The following is a 10,688-nucleotide window of genomic DNA, read 5'->3' as shown; positions in this document are numbered from 1 at the left end:
CCTCTACATGTACTGGAAGAGGTCAGTATTTTACTTTTGCTCACTACAGTCATTAAATTAAAGTACACAGGAGTTTACAGTTAGCATTAACTTCACTTCAACTTCAGTCTTCCAACCCCTCAAAGTGCTTTTACACTACATGTTACAATCATCTATTCGCTGGTGGCCGAGGCTACCGTACATGGTGCCACCTGCTACTCAGTAACCATTCACACGCTCTCACACACCAATGGAACAGCCATCAGGAGCAATTTGGGATGCAGTATCTTGGCCAAGGATGGTTCAGCATGCGGACAGGAGGAGCCGGGGATTGCCGATCTTCCTATTGGTGGACGACCCGCTCTCCCCCTGAGCCACAGCCGCCCTGTCTGTAGTAGATGATAGCACCTCCAGTCCTGGCAATGCAGTTGAGAAGAGTTCTCAACAGGCCAAAAAAATTACAGCCTGAACTGAACCAACTCATGCCGGCCCGACCTGTCTGGCTTTTTAGGACCCATTGGGCTCACACTGAGCTTATAACTTTAGCACCGGGGGAAACAGGTGAAACTTGCCCTGGTGTCAAATTTTCTAGGTCCAGCACTGCAGCTAGAAATTGAAATCTATGAAAGTTGCATTAGTACATTTACTCAAGCAGTAAAGCAATGATTCTCTACTTCAGGATTTTGATTTGGAAGGCGACATTTGAGATTTAGTTTGCTACTCGATATGGCTGTTTTTGGATCTTTAAAATGTCCAGTTTTTTCCTCTTTTTTTTGACATCATTGAAAGAGTTGTGGAGATTTTTCTAAACCTGTTCAGCTGATGTCAAAGCACAAACATCCAGGTTTTGTTGCCTGTCAGGATGACACATCACGTCTCCACCTCAGGGGGATTTTACCACAGTGGCTCTGAGTAACTAAGAACATTTACGTAAGTGCAATTTTACGATAACAGTATTGTAATCAAGAATTTCCATGTTATGCTACTTTATACTTCTGCTCCGAGGAAACATTGTACTTGTTACTGCACTATATTTGTCGACAGCTCGGGCAATTTGGGTTTTAAACGCAAAAATATAAATAAACTAATAAATTATGATACATGACATCATAGATGAGGCTACCCAGCGGTATATAAAGTAATTAAAATCAGCCCCACAACATTGAATAATGCACATATGAATGCAACAGTAATTATAATCCACTACTTTTACTTTCAGTATCTTAAATATATTTTGATACTTTTGTACTTTCACTTGTATCAGAGTATTTTTTACACTATAGTAGTTTTTTCTGCAGTAGAAGATCTCAGTTGTCTGCTCTGTGATTAGAAGCCTTAAACTTTAAATGTACATTAAGTGCGAAAGAAAAGGGACATTTTGACGCCTTTGCCTGATGCAGTATTTTTCCATGGTTTATGCTTGAAGGATTTAACCCTTGCACCGCCACATGCATCACACAGACTACATAAATAAGTCATAACTTCCACAGGAAGTGACTCACTATTTACTCATGTCGGGACTTTTTTCACACTTAATAATTTCATGAATGGAGCCTCAAATGCAAATAATCCTCTCTCGTCTGTTTATCGCTATTTAACAGATGTTTTTTCACTGTTTACATTCACAGCACAGTTTCCGTTTCAGGAGGTCGTCCCGAGTTGAGACGTTTTGTGGTCTCTTATTCATGCCGACAATAAACGCCCCGCGAGACGCACGCGACCCACCGCGGCGGCGCTGAGTCCGGGCTGAGTCACCGGAGCGCACCAGAGCGCACCGGGCTGCGGCACCGGGTCGGGCTGCTCCGCCGCTGAGCTGTCTATTCCTGGGCCGTATATAAGGAGCGGAGCAGAGCATCACCGAGCTCCATCAGCATCCACCCAGTTCTTAATATCTGACCTGAACAGGGACTGTAATGTGTCTGACACTCCAAGAAATCCCTTATGAAGGTAAAAGAAACATTCATTATTTATATAATAAATCATTACAGTCAGACTAAATCAGAGGCAGACTGTGGGTGAGTAAGTTTTGGAAATGTTAAATTACTGTGTATCAGTATGAAAGATTTAAATGTGACTCTGCAGGTGGTGTTCATATTTTATATACTGTAAGTGTGAATATATAAGAATTCATCATATTTTATGAGCCTGTTGTTGTGTATTGTTAATATGTTTTTGTGCGACGTTACTTCAGACTGCAGCTGACAAATATTAACAGATGAATTAACCCTTTGAAACCTGACTGACATCCCTTTTCTTGTGCTGCTTCAGATGCTTTTCACAAGTCTGTTTAACCCTTTGAATGCTGAGGATTTATTTTAAAAACATGGGGGAGGAGGGCGATGAACACCTTGGCACGACAGCAGTAGATTTTTTTAATTATTTAAAATAAGTCAGGGAATAATGTCCAGAAAACTATATACAGTATTATCCTAATTAAATATTTAAATTATGTTACGGAATTATTTTTGCCCTCTTCCCGCTTTTTTTTTTAATTTCATTTTATTGGCTAATTTTCTTGTAGTTTTTACTGATTTCTTCCTAATTTTTGGGTCATTTCTTTTTAATGTGCTTCTTGCTTACTTCCCATCTTTAACAAAAAAAAAAAAAAAAGAAAGAAAAGAAACAACAAGTCAGAGAGCAACTTGCCAAAAAAAAAAAATTAAAAAATTGCAAGAAATTAGAAGACTTGGAAAAGGATTTAAAATAAGCCCGGGAAAAACATCCACAAAGCTATATTTATAAATCATGTACCAAAATAATTATAATTTTTATACTTTTTATTTATCTATTTATTTACTTATTTATTTATTATTTTTGCTAATATTCTGGTAATTTTCTTGCACTTTTTACTAATTTCTTGCTAATTCAGGGTCATTTCTTCTTAATGTGCTTTTTACTTTCTTCCCATCTTTCTGAAAGAAATCAGTTTTCTCAGGTTTCAAAGGGTTAAAGACCTCTGTTTTAATCTGGCTTTTAATCTGAAGCAGTATTACAGTCTTAATTTAAAGACTGTAATATCATATACTTGTGTATGATTTAAATTTTGCAGCTGTCAAATACAAACACTTGAATTAACCATTTAAAACCCTGATCATTTTGTGATGCGTTCAGAAGCCTGTCACAGGTCTGTTTTAACCTTCAATGCTGAACAAGTTGGTTTGATTGATTTTGAAATATGTGAAAAAGGCAATGAGCAACTTGACAAAAACAGTCCTGCAAATTGCAAGAAATTAGTAGACTTGGGAAATGATTTAAAATAAGTTAGGGGGAAAAATGTCCAAAAAACTATATTTATAATTGTCCAAAACTATGTTACAGAATAATTATATTTTTTAGCACCTTTTAAAGTCATTTCCTGATTTTTTTTTTCTTTTTTCATTTATAATTTTTGAATATTTTTTCATCTATTTTTATTTATTTGTTTACTTATTTTTTATTTATTTTATTTTTTCATTTATTGGGGTCATTTCTTCTGAGTGTGGTTCCTGCTTTCTTCCCATGTTTTTGAAAGAAATCAAGATTTCAAAGGGTTAAAGATCTATTTTATTTATGTAGCTTTTAATTTGGAGTCATATCACAGTCTTAATTTTAGGTTTTAATCATTGGTTTTATCCTTGCTGTTTATTTTATTTCATGTAACTACAGACTTTTTTAATGGGGTTTTTTTAAAAAACTATTTTATTGTTGTAATTTCCTCGTCTTGAAAAACATCATAGTCTATAGTTGTTGATGTTAACTTAACCTTTGAGTTTTTCTGTGTGAAGCTCTTTGGGCTGTGTCTTTGTATGAAAGGTGCTATTTGAATAAAGTTGAGTTGAACAGAGTAAAAATTAGAGCCTCTCTCCTTGAATCACAGCGACAGAGAACTGAGGCATGTTCACAATAGGTCGCATGAATTGAAATACTTGAGTGCAAAAATCATTTCCATCACACTGACGTGAAGTGCAGCCCTCGAACACGCTTTACTTTTCTCCTCTGCATTTAAAAGGATGTTTAAAGGGATGACTTCCTACTTTATAGAGTTTTACCTCACTTATTATCACATAAACGCTCCTTTAATATCTGAGTGTAGGGGGGACCGGGTATGGTTGGAATGCAGTCTGTCTCTGCAGCTATGATGTGGACAGATCACTGTTTGGGGACAGACCTTACTGTCCTGTCCTGTCTCACCTCCTCTGATCTGAAAAACTATTTTAAAATGCTACCACCGCCCCGCCCCTGCTCTGTCAACTGTTGTTCAGCTCGCCGTAGCAGCGTGATGGTTTGAAATGAGCAAAGATGAATCACATTTTACCCAAGAGACTGCTCTCTAAATACACATTAGTGTCAGGCAGAGACTAAACTTTTTCCCTCTTTGCACTGAGATGTGTTTATTTACAGAAACCATTTCTTATTGTGAACAACATACACACATCCTTTTTTGGATAAAGAGTCAGAGGAAGTCAGGCAGGGAATTGACTTTGTGCATTATTACTTTTGCCCCTCTCTGTCATGACGAAAGAAACAGGCACAGGTTGAATGAATCGACCACCAGCAAGTAAAAGTTTCTGGCATTTAAAGCTCATTAATGTTTCACTTACTCTAAAATCAATTTATCATGATTGATGTCGCAATTTGATGAAATTGGTCCAATGCATCAAACTACTTTTAGTGTATAATCACCATGTTCTGCTTCCCAACTGGTGGGTCACGGTCCTAAAGTGGGTTGTGGGTCCATTCTGAATGGACCGCAAGAGACTTGGGAATTTGTCAAGTTTGTAAAAAATCACTTTATTTTGACGTACAGTGACTATCTGGCACAGAGCTTTTATTTTGAAGTGCAGTTTCCTGCTGTAACGTGAATGAGTAACAGACTTTTTTTTTTTTTTTTAAGATATTTTTTGGGGCGTTTTTGCCTTTAATCGACAGGACAGCTCAGCATGAAGGGGGGAGAGAGAGAAGGAATGACATGCAGCAAAGTGATGACTGAGGAGAAATCTGGACCCTGTGGCTGAACCAGGTGGGAACCACTGGTCTAAACCATCACAAGTCTTCACCCTTCACATCAACTCAGACATTCCTCTCTTTTTTCATTAACAGCAACATTAACAGTAAAAGCAAACCAGGCAGCAACACCATGTTACTTTTCCCTCCCTTGTCTCCATCAACTTTACCCTTCCAAGCACCAAAGTCCACCTAAATTCACCTAAAAAGCCTATCCAAGGCACCAACCACGAAATGACGCAGGAGCCAACAGGTTATCATTTCTGTACATGTATAACAGTTGTGAGGCCTGGAAGGACGTTCAAACTGCTGACTACAAGAGCAATAAGCCTCAGCCAACCACTGGGGCTTTAACGAGCTTGAAACTACAGGAAGTCTCAGTGACGTACGTCCCTTCAGCTCAGGCCGTAGTTGGCTATCAATGCCACAGCAGCAGCATTAGAAGCTCCTATTGGCTCAGTGAGGTCTCAAATGTTCGTAGGAGTTCACCTCCATCATGGCAGCCACCAGTCAGTTTGTTTACACGCAGAACAGGAGAAATTATGGATCATATGTGGAGAAATATGAACGTTTGATATTATGTAATTGCAGTTCATGGATATCTATGGATGTAATCATGTGTTAGGTCTAAATATTTCACTGGCTTTAGATCAGATCTGGGCGACTCAGTGTGTGACAGATGAGATGGGAGCTGTGTAAAGTGCGATTCATTCTGGATAATATGGATCTGTGGATTATGGTAATGCTTCATAGGTGAGTTGGAACTTTGGTTTTCATCTGAAGAAGCGTTTATTGAGCCTGCTGTGGTGGTTGTATCTTGCATTAGTCAGCATTAACAGCACTGTGAGGAGCGTAGCTTTTGGACAATGAGTCGTATGACTAACCCATTTAAATAACAATAGATACAGCTGTTGTTTTCTGTTTCATAATCATCGCCGTCGGATTTCTAACAGTCAACCTTCACTGATTCGTAGCCTTCAGAGAGGTCAGGACAGATGACATACATTTCCAATATTCAACAAATAAACATGACCTGATCAGAACTGATCAGATCAGGCTGATCCTCAGCTGTGGACACAGTGCGGTGTACCTCCTACGGACATCCATGGACATTCCTAGAAAAGGTAATTTTGGGGTTTTTGTTGGCCATTTTTAATCTCTTAGTGGTTGTTTTGCCCCCTTTTGAAGTCTGACTGTGTCTCTTTGTAGTCATGTTGTGTCTTTTAAAGGTGATTTTGTGTCTCTTTGAGGTAATTTATTGTCTTTTTTGGTCATTTTTTAATCTCTTAGTGGTTGTTTTGCCTCTTTCTGAAGTTTCTTTGTGTCTCTTTGCAGTTCCTTTGTGTCTCTTGGTAGTGATTTTGTTTCTCTCTGAGGTAATCTAGTGTCATTTCGGTCATTTCATATCTCTTTATGGTTGTGTTGCCCTTTTTTTGAAGTTACTTTATGTTTCTTTGCAGTTCCGACTATTTTACTAAAAGAACAATAGTTTGTTTGCAGCCTGGTCTCACTCCCAAGGCGTCAAAATACGCCGCTTAGGCAGTGCTTCTGGTGTCACTATAATGTGGCTAGAGCACCCTCTAGTGACTGTGTTAGACAGAACAGGCTCTCCACAAACTCCACCGTAAACTAATCTGCATCATTATTAAACGCTCAGAGCAACAAACACAGTTTAATAACTACAGATGTGCCGATACCACTTTTTCCTTCCCGATACCGATTCTGATCCCTGAAAAAAAAGGACCTTCGAATGTGAAAACTGATATTCGATTATGGAGAAAAAAAACACCACCGCAGCTGTCCTCTTTGCGAGTGGGCGTTGGCCTGGGCCGCTGCACTGAACGCACTGCATGACGGGTCAGAGAGGGGGGGCGAGCGAGAGGTCCGCGGTCGTTTATAACGTAATGTTATAGATAATTGTTTTATGTGTTTTAATGTGTAGGTATGTAAATGTTTTCAAATGCGTTTATGTTGAAATAAAAATACCTACAAGTAGTTATGTTTCCTTGTATTAGTTTGCCCTCTTGTGGACATAATGGGAAAAAAAGAAATTTGAATGGTTCTTTGAGTTATTTTTAGAAGGAATATTCAAACGTCATTTTTGAGCAATTTTGACAGCCCTACTGCCGATACCGAGTACCGATCCGATACCAGCGCGTAAATAAAAATGGATGGGATATGAATTGTTGTATGTCTCAACTCCTAAAACTTTATGTAAAATATTAAGAAATAAACACATAATAGTAGAATGAATGCCATAAATTTTTTTTTATTATTATTATCCAGTGTTGACGCAGATCAAGACACAGGTTAAAGTGCAGCCACACAGTTTGGTAAAAAGACATTTTAAAGGCTACAGTAGAATGCTTTCTAAACTCCGCTCCATTTCGTTTGCCTGCAGCGTGCGTATGCGTAATGACATGAGGCATTATGTGGTATCAGATTGGTCATAGGCTGTACTTGTCGATACTCGATACCGCATTTTAGGCAGTATCGGAGGCATTTCCGATACTGGTATCGGTACAACTCTATTAATAACAAGGTGGATGGATCCAGCAACCACAGGACTCTGACCCAGGAGAGCAGTGTTGAACACCAACACACAGCAACACTGGCTGCTGCGTTTGTGCCACTCAAAGACGGATGTTTTTCAGTGACATCTGCACTTCCTAACCATAACCATACGTTTTGTTGCCCAAACCGAACCCCCGACCCCTTCTTCTCAAGACACAATGCAAAAGGCTTCTGCCCAAGCGTAGCAGTTCCTTTATGTCTCTTTGTGGTCATTTTGAATCTCTTTCCAGTCAGTACGTGTTAATTGGAGTGACATTTTGCAGATGACGGCCATGGGGCCTCCCTCACACTTTGGGCCCCTGGGCCTGTGCCCTGTAGGCCCCTTCAGTAATCCTTCAGTGCATACCTGCTCTCCCCTTCTCATGACCCATAATTAGATGCCAAGCTCATTGTGATATTTTAATTTCAACTTCTAGGGCCAAATATTCCAATATGATGGATTTATGGGAGGCTTGTGAGTCGATTCAAACTGAAGCAGCTGAACACAAACTGGAACTTTTCCCAGTTTAATTGAATAACAAGGAACAATAAACACAGGCGACTGTGAACAGGAGAGAGTTTCAGACTGTTGGTGGCACTCGCTGTCAGAAACCATCTTAACCAGTCTGTCATTGGCTCGTCAGACTTCACATATTTGGCTCCCTGCATTAACGGTAGTCTGCGCTCCTCTCAGACACATTCCTCCCAAACCCAGCACTTCCACAAATGACTATGATTTCCTCTTGGCTGCTGAAAGCACTTGATCCGCACAGTCCAAGAAATATAATTTTTGCCCTTCTGTACATCCATTTCCTGTTCTAAAATACTTGCATATGTTTTCTCTGTCAACTAAAGTGTGAGTCACTTGGTTTAAGAGTAAAAACAAACACGGACGGAACAAATACAAGCTGACTCACATGAGTGACTAAGACATCTGGAATACACCTTCAGGATTTAGGAACAGCTTTGATCCTCTTTAATAGTGTGTGTGTGTCAGCGTGTGCGTCTGTGTTACAGACAAAAGTTAGCGTCCATCTCCTTCATAACTACAGTGACATCTGCTGGCTCCAGGTTACACTGGCTCGTGTTGCTCTTGTCAGATTTCAGAGCTTCCTATCTGTGTGAGGACCAGATGGAGGAAGTTCACTGTGTAATCATGCATCAGATATTTGGAACTGAACATAATATGAAACTCTGGCTGCGCCTGGCTCGAGGGTGAGTGGGTCAATGGGCGCCGCCTCAAATAGTTTGAATCAGATGTTCTCTGATTTACATGCAGATAATAAACTGCTGCAGCTCGGCAAGTAAAGTGTGACAACTTTTACGTCCCACTTCTATAAAAAAAAAAAGTGTTTTTCTTATTGTTAGATGTAGAGATGAAGTGATTTTATTCAGTGTATTTTGGTAAAAACATGTCTAATGTATTCTCCCTCTTGTCACTTGTAAGGCTGCCCCCTGATAGTCAACCAAACATCAGTCGACCAGAAAGGTCAATGGTCGGCAAGATTTCATTGGTCGCTTAGTCACAGAAAAAAAGAACCAAACAAACGTGAAACTCTATCAGGAGCTGCGTCTTGTCAAAAAAATCCAAACCTATATGACTGGACCATGTGGGACTTTAATGTGAAAGGACAGACACAGGAAGTGTCCACGCTCAGCAGTCAGACAGGAGTCAGGTTAATCTCCAGGGCTGGTACCTGCGGTTATTCCACAGGCTAGTTAATAACATGTCGGGCAGGAAATCCAAAGTGTGGGATCATTTTGAGAAGGTGAAGGACGAACCCAAGGTGATATGTAAACTCATCTTCATTGGTCGACTACAAACATGACGTATCATCTGAAACATGGAAGTAGAAAAGACTTCACATTGGTCCATAACCAAACATACGTGGTCGTCTTTCACGACGTGTGTGATGTCATCGGATTATTCTTCACAAAACTTATTTGTGCAAACCCAAATTAAGATTTTAAATGATGTCACTTGATGCTTATGGTGCTCTGTTGTTTGCTAGGGTTATGTGCAGCATGTGTTTTTATGTTTTTACAGTGTACTATTATTTCAGTCACTGTGTCTGTTCATGTGCCAGCCGAACTGTTACTGTGGTAATGTAAAAAGTTCACCAGATGTCAGGAGCTATATTTGAAGCCCCGCATGCAAACTATGTAAGTCACTGAATCCTCCACAACAAGTTCCTGCAAATGTTTCACAATAAAAGCCTTCTTAGAAAATGAAGGGATTCTCTCAGCTGAAATGATAAGGGGCTTTTAATTTGAAACAGACACAGGAAGTGTTGAGTTTGAAATGATGCCGTGATGCATTAACTTTAACAGGACAAACAGGAGCAGATTAAAAATAAAAATAAAAAATACAGAGGGAATAATAAATAACACCTTGTTTCTAATGTAGTCTGTTTCTAATGAAGCTGGTAGCCTCTGCAGTTGTGCTGAGTAAAGGCCGAGACAATATTTATTACATTTTATTCCTTTATATCCTCCATGATGAGGAAAGACTATTGTTTGCTAGCTTGATGCTAATGGCAGTACTCAGCGGGTTGATAAAGTGCCTCTGCTGTTTCCTTTTTACTCTGTGTGCTAACGTCCCTACAGGAAATACAGAAGAAGTCGTGGAAGACAAAAAAGAAAATCAAACATGCTAGACTTCCTGTTAGGATGTCATGAGGGGAGGATTAGTGTTTCTGAGACACCTCACTTCCCCACCAAGCAGCAACCTCCAGGGATAAAAGAAAACGCAGCCAACACAGAAGTGCCAAATCCTGCAGTCCTCTGAACGACCACTTGAGGTTGACTCCAACAACGAGTCAATCCCCATATTCCTCCATGTTAAAATGTCCAACTTCACAGCAGAATAAAAATGTTTACAGCCTGGTACAAAACTGGTTTTGGCCTCTATAACTCAGCTGTTTAAATTTTATTGAAGCTTAAAGTTACACATATTTAAGGGCAGGGACAAACTGTCTGCAAGACATCGCCACAGTCTGTGAGTCAGATCCACCTCTGAACCCACAGCTCCACCCTCTCATCCAAATATGGTCACTTCTGGCTCCAATAAACAAGATGGCAATGGACCAAATGCCTTCGACAGGAGCCCACAAACCAGCGGGTGATGTCACAGTGGTTACGTCCATTATTTTTTACAGTCTTTGTTCCCTACC

The 10,688-nt window shown here is 39.7% G+C and overlaps 1 long non-coding RNA gene across 1 annotated transcript; it reads left to right on the top strand.

Annotated features, from left to right (window-relative positions):
• Nucleotides 1-1,555: 1,555 nt before the first annotated feature.
• On the top strand, nucleotides 1,556-10,371 carry LOC125899258 (uncharacterized). Its single transcript, XR_007450714.1, has 3 exons — nucleotides 1,556-1,926; nucleotides 4,853-4,978; nucleotides 10,123-10,371. It is a non-coding gene; the product is annotated as an uncharacterized LOC125899258 (long non-coding RNA).
• Nucleotides 10,372-10,688: the final 317 nt, after the last annotated feature.

The sequence above is a fragment of the Epinephelus fuscoguttatus genome, linkage group LG13 (assembly GCF_011397635.1).
Source record: "Epinephelus fuscoguttatus linkage group LG13, E.fuscoguttatus.final_Chr_v1".
In the NCBI taxonomy this organism is placed as follows: domain Eukaryota; kingdom Metazoa; phylum Chordata; class Actinopteri; order Perciformes; family Serranidae; genus Epinephelus; species Epinephelus fuscoguttatus.
The sequence above is the reverse complement of the archived record's forward strand: the minus strand, read 5'-3'. Positions and strand labels throughout refer to the sequence as shown.